The sequence below is a fragment of the Dermochelys coriacea genome, chromosome 3 (genome assembly GCF_009764565.3).
Source record: "Dermochelys coriacea isolate rDerCor1 chromosome 3, rDerCor1.pri.v4, whole genome shotgun sequence".
NCBI classification, from domain to species: Eukaryota; Metazoa; Chordata; order Testudines; family Dermochelyidae; genus Dermochelys; species Dermochelys coriacea.
In genome coordinates this window covers 14,747,941-14,760,616 of record NC_050070.1, presented here as the reverse complement: position 1 = coordinate 14,760,616, position 12,676 = coordinate 14,747,941, and positions in this window count along the sequence as shown.

Sequence of the window (12,676 nt, the reverse complement as noted above, 5' to 3'; positions counted from 1 at the left end):
CTGTAAAAAACACAGAGACTCCTGCTGTACAGAGCCTATAGTCCGTGCATGTGTTTAACTTTTAGTATGGGAGCAGATCCACTGAAGCCAGTATGAATAAATATTTGCAGGATCCGGGCCTAATCATATGGATGAGGAACTGAAGTTCAAAGAGATTGAGTGTGACCTGCCCCACGTCCCAAAGGAAATCTGTAGCAGAGGTGAACGTTGAACCCAGATCTCCTGAGTTCCATTCCAGCACCTCAAGCCCATCTTTCTTCTCCTTACCTGACGTTTGGAACCACTGAATTCTCAGGCATATTTTATAATATTGAAAAATTGTTTAAAAATGTGTCAGACCATGTTTTCTGCTTTTGCTGCTTTCTTTTCCCTTTAAACAAGTCACCTCCAGTGACAGTCAGTTTGCAAAGGCTATATTTTCAGTTGCATGTGACCAAACTGTGCATGCATCTATTTATTCACCCAGACAGGGTTTTAGACACAGAAATCAGGTAACTGCTTGTCCAACTACCCATTTATCATTTGCTAAGGCCTGCTTACTCATACATCTGTAGCTTTTGATCTCTCAGATAGGCATCTGTACAAGTCCCTAAGCCTCTTTTAAGCCTGAATATTTGCCCCTGGTTGTTCAATTCTTTAGAGCTAGGCTATGCTTGAGCTGCCATGTGAGAAGGCAGTAGAATCATAGAATAGTAACCAAGTCCAGCATCCGAAAGCTGCTCAGGTCAGCATTGGTACTGACAACCTAGTCTCTGGGGGAAGGGAGATGAGTAAAGTGACAACAGCATCACTCTTCAATAGACATTTGCAACTACCTGAGCACCATCATAGTCAGCATCTCTATAAATGGCCTATTGCATGCTCTCAGACAAAGAGGAAGTGAGGGAAATGCCTGGGGAAGCATCCTGGAGTGGAAAATAAAACAATTACTTCAGACTGTTGGTAGATCTTTGCTATGTATATGAATTACAAAGATGTATCAGCGTAATTATAATGAGTGACCTCAAGGGCATGCTCTGTTAGACTCTTGCTCCTGTGTGTCACTCAGTAACCAACAGTGCAGCAGAAAGCAAGATCAACATCGAAGGACAGATCTAGCATCCATTGTAGTCTTTTCATTGGCTTTAATGGGCATTGGATGAGGCTCTTAGAACTGACATTTTTTAGCACATCCCATCTGCTGAATTGTGGACCCTAATGCATAGAAGCTTTGGTCTAGAAGGTAGGAGATGGAAAGGCAAGCACAGAGAACAGACTTTATTGTAGTGAGGAATGTTCATCTGAAAGAGGTAGGCACGTGGCCTTGTGTCAGGGATATTGTCAACTGTCATGGAGCACACGCTTTCTTCCCTGCCTTGCCCCTTCCCATTGACATTTGGTCCCAAGGTGATTTTTTTTTCAGATTCCAGCCGGTCCTTTGATTCCAGTTCACTGCAAACACAGACTGCTGGGAACAGCTCCTTTGATCAAAGTGCAACAGTGGAACCAGCATGATGCAACCCTTTCTGTGGCTGAAAGCTCTCCCACGGCCCTTCCACCCAACCTGCCTCTTCCGGGTCTGTCTTTCTGCTCCCTCCCTGCTGGAATACAGCTGCAATTGTGTGCCACCTACTGACCAACCTACAGCCTCTCTGCGTCCCCTACCTCCCATAATCCCTCTGCTCCTCCATCCAGTGAGAATTCCAGAAGGATCCATTAGACTTTTCCAGCTGATCTGTGTTGGGTTCTTCTGCAGGAGCAGTCATCTCAGGAGCCAGTAGCTTTGTACAGACCTGTAGAGAAGTGTCTAGTTAGGGCACTTACCTTGGATCAGGGAGACCGAGGTTCATTTCCCTGGAGACTTTCTATGTGACCTTGGGCAAATCACTTTGCCTCGCTGTGCCTCAGTTCCCCATCTGTAAAATGGGAATCATAGCACTTCGCTATGTTTCAGAGATGGTGTGAGAATAAATACATTGTGAGGCTCTCACATGTTATGGTCATGGGGGCTATATGTGAAGCTTAGTTAGAGAGTTGCCAAATGGAACCAGTAGGAGTCAGCTGAAAATTTTCAACACCAGCCTGCCTAATGGCTCTGGTTCTGACTTGTTGGATGTCCTTGGATAAATCACTTGATTTCTTTTTCTTCATCTGTCAAATAGAACAATCACCTACTCACTTTCACTTTGTCAATGGAGATTGCCCACTGTTAAAACATCAAAATGACTAACCAACCAGAAGAAGGGTGGAATTTTCCACGTAGCTGTTCTCAGTCATGATCACATATGCTTCAAGGGAACTGCTAAAATTATTTGTTCATTGAAGCTATTAGTATGTTATAGCAAGCGATCACTGATAGGGTGAAATGAAAGAAAAAGTTACTGATTACCAGGATCAAGATTCATAACAGTGAGATCTGGCAAGCTGTAATTGCTGTTTCTGATTGGCTAACAATTGCACACGTTCTGGTTTTTTTTATTATCCTGTCTCCTCCACCTCCCACCCCCAACTCAGTTGTTCATCTCATCCACCTGCTAGGTCTTGTCTGTTAGACTTTGGGCAGGGAATGTAATTTACTATACAATGGCTCATGCAATAGAACCCTGACATGGTTGTTCTTTAGCTGATACCACAATACAAATGCTTAGAAAGTATTATTATTTTAATAATAATACAATTATTGTTATTTTATTATTATATTAATAATAAATAATCTGATGATGTGTGGAAATATCTCCCAAGTGAAGAAGTAGAATCCTCATTGCACGATTTATGCAAAGCTTCACTGGACAAAGCACTAAAACAAAAGCTTGCACTGACAGGAGGAAGGACTGCATAACTCCATCTCCGTGGGGTTAGGAATAGAGACAACAAGCAATTTTTGTAATGTCTATGGGCCTAATGGAAAGGCTCCCATTAACTACAGTGGGTTGTGTATCAGACCCTATGCCAACAACTCCTACCACTAATCAAAAATATTTTTATGTGTAAATTCCCTATTTGTGTGTATGTGGTTTAAAGAGATAAGGAGTCCTGCTATAAATGTAAATAATCCTCCATTCATGTCATCGATTGATTTTTTGCTGTGACAATAATATTCATCCCCTTTTCATGCTTGCTATTCTTTGTAATGCATATTGGACATAACTGCAACTACTGAGGTGAGAATAGACATCTGAAAAGGTTATTCCACTGTACGGAGAGGTGGCCACTCCCAGCATTCTATTGGAGGATGCACAAGCATGGCTTTGCGTGCTTAATTTAGAGTCCAGCTTGTTTGCAAAGGACAATGGTGAGTGAACTGAAGGACCTATTTGGTTCATTTTGAATAACCCTTCCATCTGTCCGCATTTCCACTGCCCCCACCTCATATGATGAAAACTGATTCCAGTTTGCTGTGGACTAACAACAACTGCTGGCCAGGAGGGCACGGAGATGCTGTGCGGCAGGTCCCTTACATTTTTTTAGAAGCAAAGAAACACAAAACCAAAAGATGGGGAGGACAGAGATCAACCCTGTAGTCCTTGGACGATACTTGTATGGGGTACATCCATCTACTCCTAACAGATTAATAACATCCAGTGTTCCACGTGAATGTGAACTGCTCAGTATCCAGGTCCTTCATGTTCCCTGTCAATATCCCATGACAGCAAGAGTCCTTCTTGACCCCACCTGGCATCATGTGTAGTGTTTTCCCTTCACTGGCTGCCTGATGCAAAGCTCAGTGGGAGTCTTTGCATTGAATTCTGGGGGGGGGGAAGGGACGGGGTCTGAAACAAGCCCTTTTAAAAAAAAGTAATCTTAGCGTCCCACTGGAAAGAAGGGAATCGAGGAAACCGAGAAAGTTGGTTTCATGCGAATGTGAGGTGGGTCAGTAATAGCACATGCTTGAATGTCCTGGGGCCCCATCAAAATACAGTTTGGAACACAGTGAAACATGTTTTGCAATTAGTCAGGAGGCCAACAAAGGGACTTAGTGGGGGTGGTCTTCTGTCCAAGGTGGAGCAGATTGAACTCAGCACATCTGGGGATGTTCTGGGGTGGTTTATAAGACAGGAAGTTACCTAAGCAGTGTAGTCTTTTTCATTTGCCTCGCTGTATCAAATGGTAAGAAAAATAACTTATTGTGTGATTACTTTTTATTTATTTATGCCTCAGACTTCCACTCCCTACACTCTCACTCTGTAGCAAGAGAGAGAGAGAGAGAGAGAGAGAGAAACATGTATAGACTCCCTGGTAACTCTATTATTTGGTTAATGTCCTGTAAGTATTTAAATGAGCCATTTGGTGGCTCTCCACATCATGATTGGTTAAGCTATTTAACATACTTTATTGCCTCCTTGATTTATTGCCTGATGAGGACACTCAACCAGGGCTGAGAACTTCTCAGGGATTTACTGAGCTGGTACATATTTTATGCTGATTTCAAATAAATCAGTGTCTGTTGCAGCCTAAAAAATAGGAGCATTGGAAAGAACATTGAAGAGAACTATTTCCGGAGCTTTGTGTTCTGCTTCATGCATACAGCATGAGGGCTTCATTAACATGGAAGTATGTGCATGTGAACCTTTAAGTCCTAATTAATCATCTTTGTGACTAATACATGGAGCCCAATGATTCCCATAAGCTTCCCTAAAATGAACCATAATGTACACACTGTGTGTGTGATGTTTCCTCAAAGCAGTGTGAAAAAATAATGAATTGAGCACAGTGTGTAAAAAGGATTCTCTACATACTCAGATGGATACTCATTTTTTAATGTATGGTTCCTACCCCATTCTCTGCATGACAACCAACCCCATCGATGAATGAGGCAAGAATATCCCAGACTGCAGCTTCATTTACTACACAGTCTTGCCTCATTCACCCCTATCCTACTCCGTCAGGACCTAATCCTGCAACACTGGAGTCAGTGGGAACTTTGCTATTGATTTAAGTGGGGGCAGGATTGAGCCCTTATGGATGCAGGAGTCCTGCAAGCATGTAATATGTCCTCAGAGGATTAAAGGCTGTATTGCGATGTAGGCACACAAAGGGCCAGAGTTAAGGTTGTGATACTTTTGAGTGCTTCACTTTGCAACATTTGATCAATATTAGCACTTTCCTTAGCCAGCCAGCCCTTATCAGAGAAGTAAAGGGGCATAATCCCATCTCTATACTCACTTGTGTGGCCTGTCCAGATCATCACTCTGGGAATAGAAGGAAAGCAGTCTCCTTGGAGCTGCTAGTCCCACTGCAACCAGGGGTGCAGGGCTGGAGAGGGATGACTCACTACTTTACCAGGTCTGTCCCCAGGAGGAAACAGCTGCATTCCACCCCTAACACAGGACAAGAAGTAATATCTCACTCTAGCCCTTAATATTCTTTTAAAAGTCTTTTGTATGGCACGTGCTTCAATAACGTGTATTATCAATTATTACATCATCTGGGCCTCATTGCGCTAGGCACTGTACAGACACAGAGTGAGAAACAGTCCCTGCCCTGAACAGATTACAGTCTCAAAAGATAAGACAGAAACAGGGAGTAAGAATCAAGTATTATTTTTCCCAATTTACAGATGGTGAGCAGAGGCACACAAAAGTAAGTGCCTTGTCCAAGGTCACACAGGAAGTCTGTAACAGAACTGGGAATTCAATCCAGATCTCCCAAGTCCCAGTCTATTGCTGCATCCTTCCTCTCTTGACTGTGTCTGATTTCAATTATAAGTACCTTGGATCAGGGTTCATGTTTGTTCCTATCGCTCTGTAGAGCGCCAACCACACTTGGCACTCAGTAAGCAATAAATAATATGGCATGCATTCCAAGAGAGGAGGAGGCTGGAGTTATTCTCGCTTCCAAACACAGAAGATGCTCTCTTGTGGAGAACACCATATGTATGTGTCAAAAAATGGAAATGTTTTTACAGCGTAATTCCCTGAACTACACACTCAACAATTGCTATGAAAAGCCTGTGTAGCAGAAGTGCCATGGTGATGCAGCAGCTCTGCCTCCGGTTCCGCACATGGGCTTCAGCTCACTTCCGTTGTAGATGTGGCTTAGTCCTCTGGCCAAGTCATTTCAGAGAGTTCAACCCCTTCCAGAGTAATGGAGTCCTTGAGTCCAAATCCAACTGAGACACCAAAGAAAAGAATCTCCTGCCCAGCCAGGCTCGGCTTCCAGCCCCCTTCCTGGCAGGCAGGCCCTCAGCTGCAACAGCTTGGTCTAGAGCCTAACAACAGGTCCCTGGACTCCAGTCAAACCAACAACTGGGGCCAGGCCTACTCTCCTACAAAGGGGCTCTAGCAAGCTGCAGACACCATCCACCCCTCAGCCAGGCTTCCTGCCCCACACAGGAGCAGCCTTCCACATCAGCCACCAATTACTGGGCTTCCCTCCTTTGAAGCCCATCTCAGGCCTAGCACCCAGCATAGGTGTAGCAGGGCAGGGATAAATTAGCCCGTGTCTGCTCTTTAACCCCTTCCCTTCTGGTGCAGGGTTTAGACACCTCATCACAGTCTTAATATACTTTTGCAGTGTTTGCTTATACTTTAATACAACAGTAGGCAAATGAGATTAAATATCATCATGACTTTCTATGGGATGCTTCAGCAACACTTTGTTATAGTCTTCCTGTAATACTGTTCCCAGGAGAGCCATCTGTTCCACTGGAACTGCTGCTCTTGTGTGCAAAAAAGGAAATAGATCATTTGCCTGTACCAAAATCTGAACCGTTGATTATCCAGCCCAATAGGGTTACTTGGGGAGAAATTAGAATGGCCAATGACAGCAGAATGTTCTGTTTCAAGAACAATATATTGTAGTAAATGAGGATAGACATGGATGAAATTGGTCTAGCCTGAGATTACAACTTCTACCTCTGAATCTACTGACTAATTCTTTACCACATGGAATCATGATATGTCTAGCATCCTACAGTACTTGAAAATCTGTGAGAGCATGGGGTGTCTCTAAAATGTGATGTAAAGGGAGTGTTGTTGCTTTTGGTTTTTGGTTTTCTTCACAAAAGTTGTTCTGAGGACACAAAGTTCTAATCCAGAATCAGGAGTCATGTCTTGAGTTACGAGAGCACAGGAGAACTGGCAAGACATGAGGAGCCTATGTGAATAAACTAACAACACAATAGATTTGCAATATTTAATCAAATTCTCAGTGATCACAAATCTTGCAACACATTCCAAGACTACTAAAAATGCTCTACAGAAACCAGCTGAGCCAATATTTAAAGCCTTTTTAATTTAACAGAACCCATTTTTTATAGTATCCAGGATATGTTTCTGGCTTTCCTACTTGTCACATGATCTCCTGTCCAGATGTGCTGGTGTATATCTAATAGTGGACCAGCCAAACCACAGCACTTTCCTCCTGCTTGTAGCTTGTTACTGTAATTCAACCATACTTCTCTCGGCTACAGAAGCACTACATTAATATGTGGTATAACAACAATAACACAGGAGGGGATAAAGTTAACCATAACATTAATAAGTATCTAAAATAACAATAATAACAACAATGATCTAACCTGATTCAGACAGTTTTATTTTTCACTCCAATGAAAAAAACACTGGATATAAAAACCCAAGAATATGGTTGCTTGAAAACTTCCCCTTTTTCTCACCTGCAATAGAAAACTTGTACCCGAGGAAAAGATTTCCTGTAGCTTTCTCCAGGAAATTAGCCAGCTCCTTTATTTAAATCTGCAGGTTGCACTATGCATTCTTAAATGCCTTCACGGGACAGGCAGCCTGTTCAACTCTAGTATATTTAACTAGCAGCTATGTTACTCTTGATTTACACTGGCAGAAGAGATTTAGTTGGGGATAAGGTCCTGTTTTGGGCAGCGGGTTGGATTAGATGATCTCCTGAGGTCCCTTCCAACTCTGATTTTCTATGATTCTATCGGGGAGTATCAGATCCACAACTGCTGTTTTTTTGAAGGGCTTTGAATTGACTGGCTGGATCCTGTAAGGTCTGAGTGCACAGGGCCCTGAAATCCCACTGATGTCCACAGAGGTTGAGGGCACTGAGCAATTGGGAGGATTAAGCCTTAAAAGAGCTTGTGGTGGGGGTCGGTATAGCCAGGACTTAAACCCAGACCTTCTATGTTCTCATCTATCATCCTAATAAAAGAGCCAGCCTTCTGTATGTGGCAATGGTACAAAACATAAACGTTGGCGGCCATTCAGGGCCCAGTCCTGCACCTTGCTTATGCTGAGTGGTAATTACTCTGTCAATAGTCCTTGGGACTACTACTGACTGTAATATGGGTAGGAGAATTGGACCCCAAGTTCTTTGTTGTTGATTCTTTTTGGCACAAAGCTTCCCGGTTTTGTTTTTTTGTCTTCTGCTGTCTATTTTAGAGCAAGATGCTGACTTAGATTATACTCCCTGTGCAAGAGAGGAAGGAGGAATACAAATGCCTCCTTACACATCTGCACGAGCTACCCACACCTTGAGTCTGGACACGGAGGAGTAAGAGAGCTGTGTGGCTGTTTATTCCCTCCTATCCCATCAAGTAGCTGGATGAGGCGATTTGGCTCTGCCTCCCCATTGTGCAAGACAGCATAGCTGAGTTGGTATAAATTACTCTTCCCCCTTTGCCTAGGAGAGAAGTGTGGGGCAAAGAGAGAATCATATCTCAGGGGGCTCTCTAAGGAACAATGCCTCCCAGCGGTTCTCCTGAGGTGCCAGGCAGTCATTCATCCTTGAAGCAATAATATTACAAATGCTCTGAGAATAGATGTGCCTCAGGACAGCAAAGCTGGGTTCTAAGCCCCAGACACACTTCTCCAGGCATACACACCACACTCGCCACAGTACTGAGTAACTTAATTTAATTAGATTTTTTTCTTTTCCCCCCTCTTGCTTTTCATTTTTCATGATTTATTTCCTTTGAGCACCAATCCTCTGTACTCAAGTCCTGCTCAACTTCAGCTTGAGCAGCGATAGTGAAAGATTTATTTCTCAAATTTTCTGCAGGGAGTGCTTCACAAAAAACGTATTGTTTCTAGCTGGGATTTACACCAAAGTAAAAAAAAAAATCTGTGGCATAAATCCCCATAGAAACAATACCGTGTTTCTTCTTTGAAATCAGTGACACTGAAAAAAATTCCCTTTATTACTTTAATAAAAAAAATCTTGAATTCACTGTACAGCATTAACCTTCAGTCAGGGCCTTTGCCTTTATTATATTAAGTTTCAGCAGTGATATATGACTATTTTTAATGTGCTTCTTAGTTGTGCAAGGCTATAAGAATGTGCGTGTGTGTGTGTGTGTGTATATACACATTTTATATGTATATACATTTTATACATTTAAATATATAAAAATAAAACTTGTTTAGTCAGCAAACTAAATGGATATGATTTGCACGGACACAGGTCAAGTTCTCCTCTGTTATATCAGTGCAACAGCGAAGTTGTAGGTATGCTGACTGTGAAGATGTCTGGTATGCTCTAAAGTCAGTATCGACATTTTCGTTGACTTCAGCAGTACAAGATCAGCACTGTAATCACTTTTCCGATTACAGACTTACTTTAGCCTGTACTTGTTCTCTGTGGTGGTGATTTGCAACATGATTATGATGCATATACATATATGTGACTATGATGCACATATATATGCATAGGTTTCAGAGTAGCAGCCGTGTTAGTCTGTATTCGCAAAAAGAAAAGGAGTACTTGTGGCACCTTAGAGACTAACAAATTTATTAGAGCATAAGCTTTCGTGAGCTACAGCTCATTTCATCGGATGCATTCCGATGAAATGAGCTGTAGCTCACGAAAGCTTATGCTCTAATAAATTTGTTAGTCTCTAAGGTGCCACAAGTACTCCTTTTCTTTTTATATATATGCATGTATATGTGAATCATAATCATGTTGCAAATCACCACCACACAGACCAAGTACACACTAAAGTATGTTTGTAATCAGAAAAGTGATTGCATTACTGATGCTGATTTTGCACTACTGAGCAATGGGAGCATTGAAGCTGACTTTAGTGCATAGCAGGCATTTTCATAGACAACATATCTACATCACTGCTGTTGCACTAATGTAACAGAGAACTTGACCCTATGTCCCTGCAAATCATATCCATTTAGTTTACTGTCTAAATGAGTTTTATTCCTGCAGGCATTACAGAATCAACATAGCTATGGGAGAGTGAGCCAGAATCTATTCTGGCTTGCCCATCATCAGTGAAATTGTCAGATAAGTCCCTGAATCAGAGTCATCATTACTGTGAATGATGCAGCAGGAAAATGTAAAAGACTGTAAAAGAATCACATTGTGAAAACTCTGTGGTGCGTTTTCAAGGACAGGATTTTAAAGACATTTCAAGAAATTAGGTAAAAAATTATTCCTCCCATTTTTCTGTTGTTCACAACAATTTCAGAATACTTATTCAGGGAGGAGAGGAAAAGAAGAGAGAATAGAAGAAGATAGCTGGTTCCTGACCGTATAGCATTTCTGAAGCTCGGGCACTGAGGTCAACAATCTGAAGGGGCAATTGGAAACACATTCATTCAACAAAAAATATCTGTGTGACTGGAAGAAGCATACAGGGCTGGGAAAAGAATTGAAGGCTAAATAGGAAAGAGGTTTGGCAGAAGAATAGATGAGAGGATTGAATGGATGTCTATGAGCAAGGCAGAATAATCGCCAAACACCTGGGGTGGGATTTTCAAAAGCACTTAATGACCTAGGAGTATAAGTCCCATTTAAAGTTAATGGGATCTGTACTGTCTGTCATTTAGGCACTTTTGAAAATCTCTCCCATAGTGTTTACAAATTTTTATTCAGAGCAATGTATATCAGACCTGAGCCACTGGATCCAATTAATGGAAATCATAGTAGGACTGAAATGAGTGATTTGTAGCAGGTGATACAGGATTGGAGGGAGTTCCTCAGTTTTATGAAGCCCTGAACTTGTACTTGCTTAATCAATATCCTGGTAGCCATAGATCTGGGCAGATTTTAAGAAAAATGTGGTAGTCCTGCCCTGTTGGTGACTGGCAGTATATTAAGCACTGGTATTGGTATTATGGTACTTTTGAAAAGTGGCCTGATCCAAAGGCACTGGAATAAATGGGAGTCTTCCACTGATGGTAGTGGGCTTTGAATCTGACACTAACAGCACAGTCCTTTCAGAAAATGAGTCACAGAAAGGACTTAACCTATGTACCTCTTGGACAAGAATTAGAGGATCACCAAGAGCATCCTTTAGGATGCGAGATGCCAAATCAGTCATCAGCTGGCACTGAATGAATTTCTAACTGCTGACTTATTGACAATATTCTGTAATGCCATGTGAATTAAATGGGATTTTTGTGGGGCTTTACATGCAGAAAATCACTTGATTTTTTTTAAAGGGAAAGTACAGAGGCCCAAATCATCCCTTTAGCCACTGTTGGAGGAAGGGACGAAAATTATCCTGCCATCCCTGTGAGAGCCTCTGTGGCATAATTTCTCCCCCTCCCTTGGACACCAGAGATCTTTTAAGAACTAAAGTACTTGTGGCACCTTAGAGACTAACCCACTTATTTAAACATAAGCTTTCGTGAGCTTCAGCGGATGCATCGTAGTGCTGTAGCTCACAAAAGCTTATGCTCAAATAAATTTGTTAGTCTCTAAGGTGCCACAAGTACTCCTGTTCTTTTTGCGGATACAGACTAACATGGCTGCTACTCTGAAACCTTTGAGAACTGAGGAGCACTCACAGGGATAGGACCACCATGGCATACTGGGGGATAGTATAGAATCATCTGTTGTGCCCTATCTGTGGGCAGTTGATACTAATCCCTACCACCAGGAGGAAGTTCTAGAGTAAGGTACTGGTAGGAAAACCAGTGGAAGTATATCTTCAATATAACCATGTTGCCATGGAGCCGAGAGAAGTCCAGAGGCCCTAGATATGATACAGAAGCTCAAGCCCTCCACTATGTGGGTTGGGACTAAAGCTCTGGCTAGATCCATGAGAAGGCAAACCCCATCTTCATCTACCACAGTCCTACCAGAAACAACCCAGAGGAAACTCCACAAGAAGAGTCTTGTGAAGTTGCTGGTGCCCTACGTGGAATTTTCCCATATATGAGATGGTCTGGGCCATAGTTTGAGACCCAGTCCTGCTCCTGATGAGGAATTTTGCTGCAGCTTTTAATGGGAGTAGGATGTTGAATGTGCAGCCCTGAGAGTTGGAAAATTCATCTTAGTTTGTAACCTAAGCACTTCTGACATGGAACCACTGAGAAATAGAGCAAATATCACAGTCCCTTTGATGAAATAGACACACTGGGAGATAAGGCTAGAGCCATGAGTGAGTTTAACAGGTTTACACTATCTAGCCACTCCGTATGGTGTTTCAATTTTACAGTAGTTTCTGCCCATATGAGGAAACACAAGATGGTCATTAGCTATCACTGTCAAATAATTGCTGCTTACATAGGGAGAAGTATTATAATCCACTGCATCATCCCTGCCACTTGCAAAATTTCACTTACCAAGGAAATGGCAGGGGGAGGAGGGAAAGAATGTTCTTCAATATCTATTCATACATCCCTCTATGGCATTTCTACATCATCTGTCAACTTGGTATCTAGGCACCTTACGACAGTTCTGAAGAAAGCGTACAAAGTCTAAAAAGGCATTTTCCTCCCCATCTTTGGATGTTTTTTATAGGAGTCATTAGATCAAGAAAGAC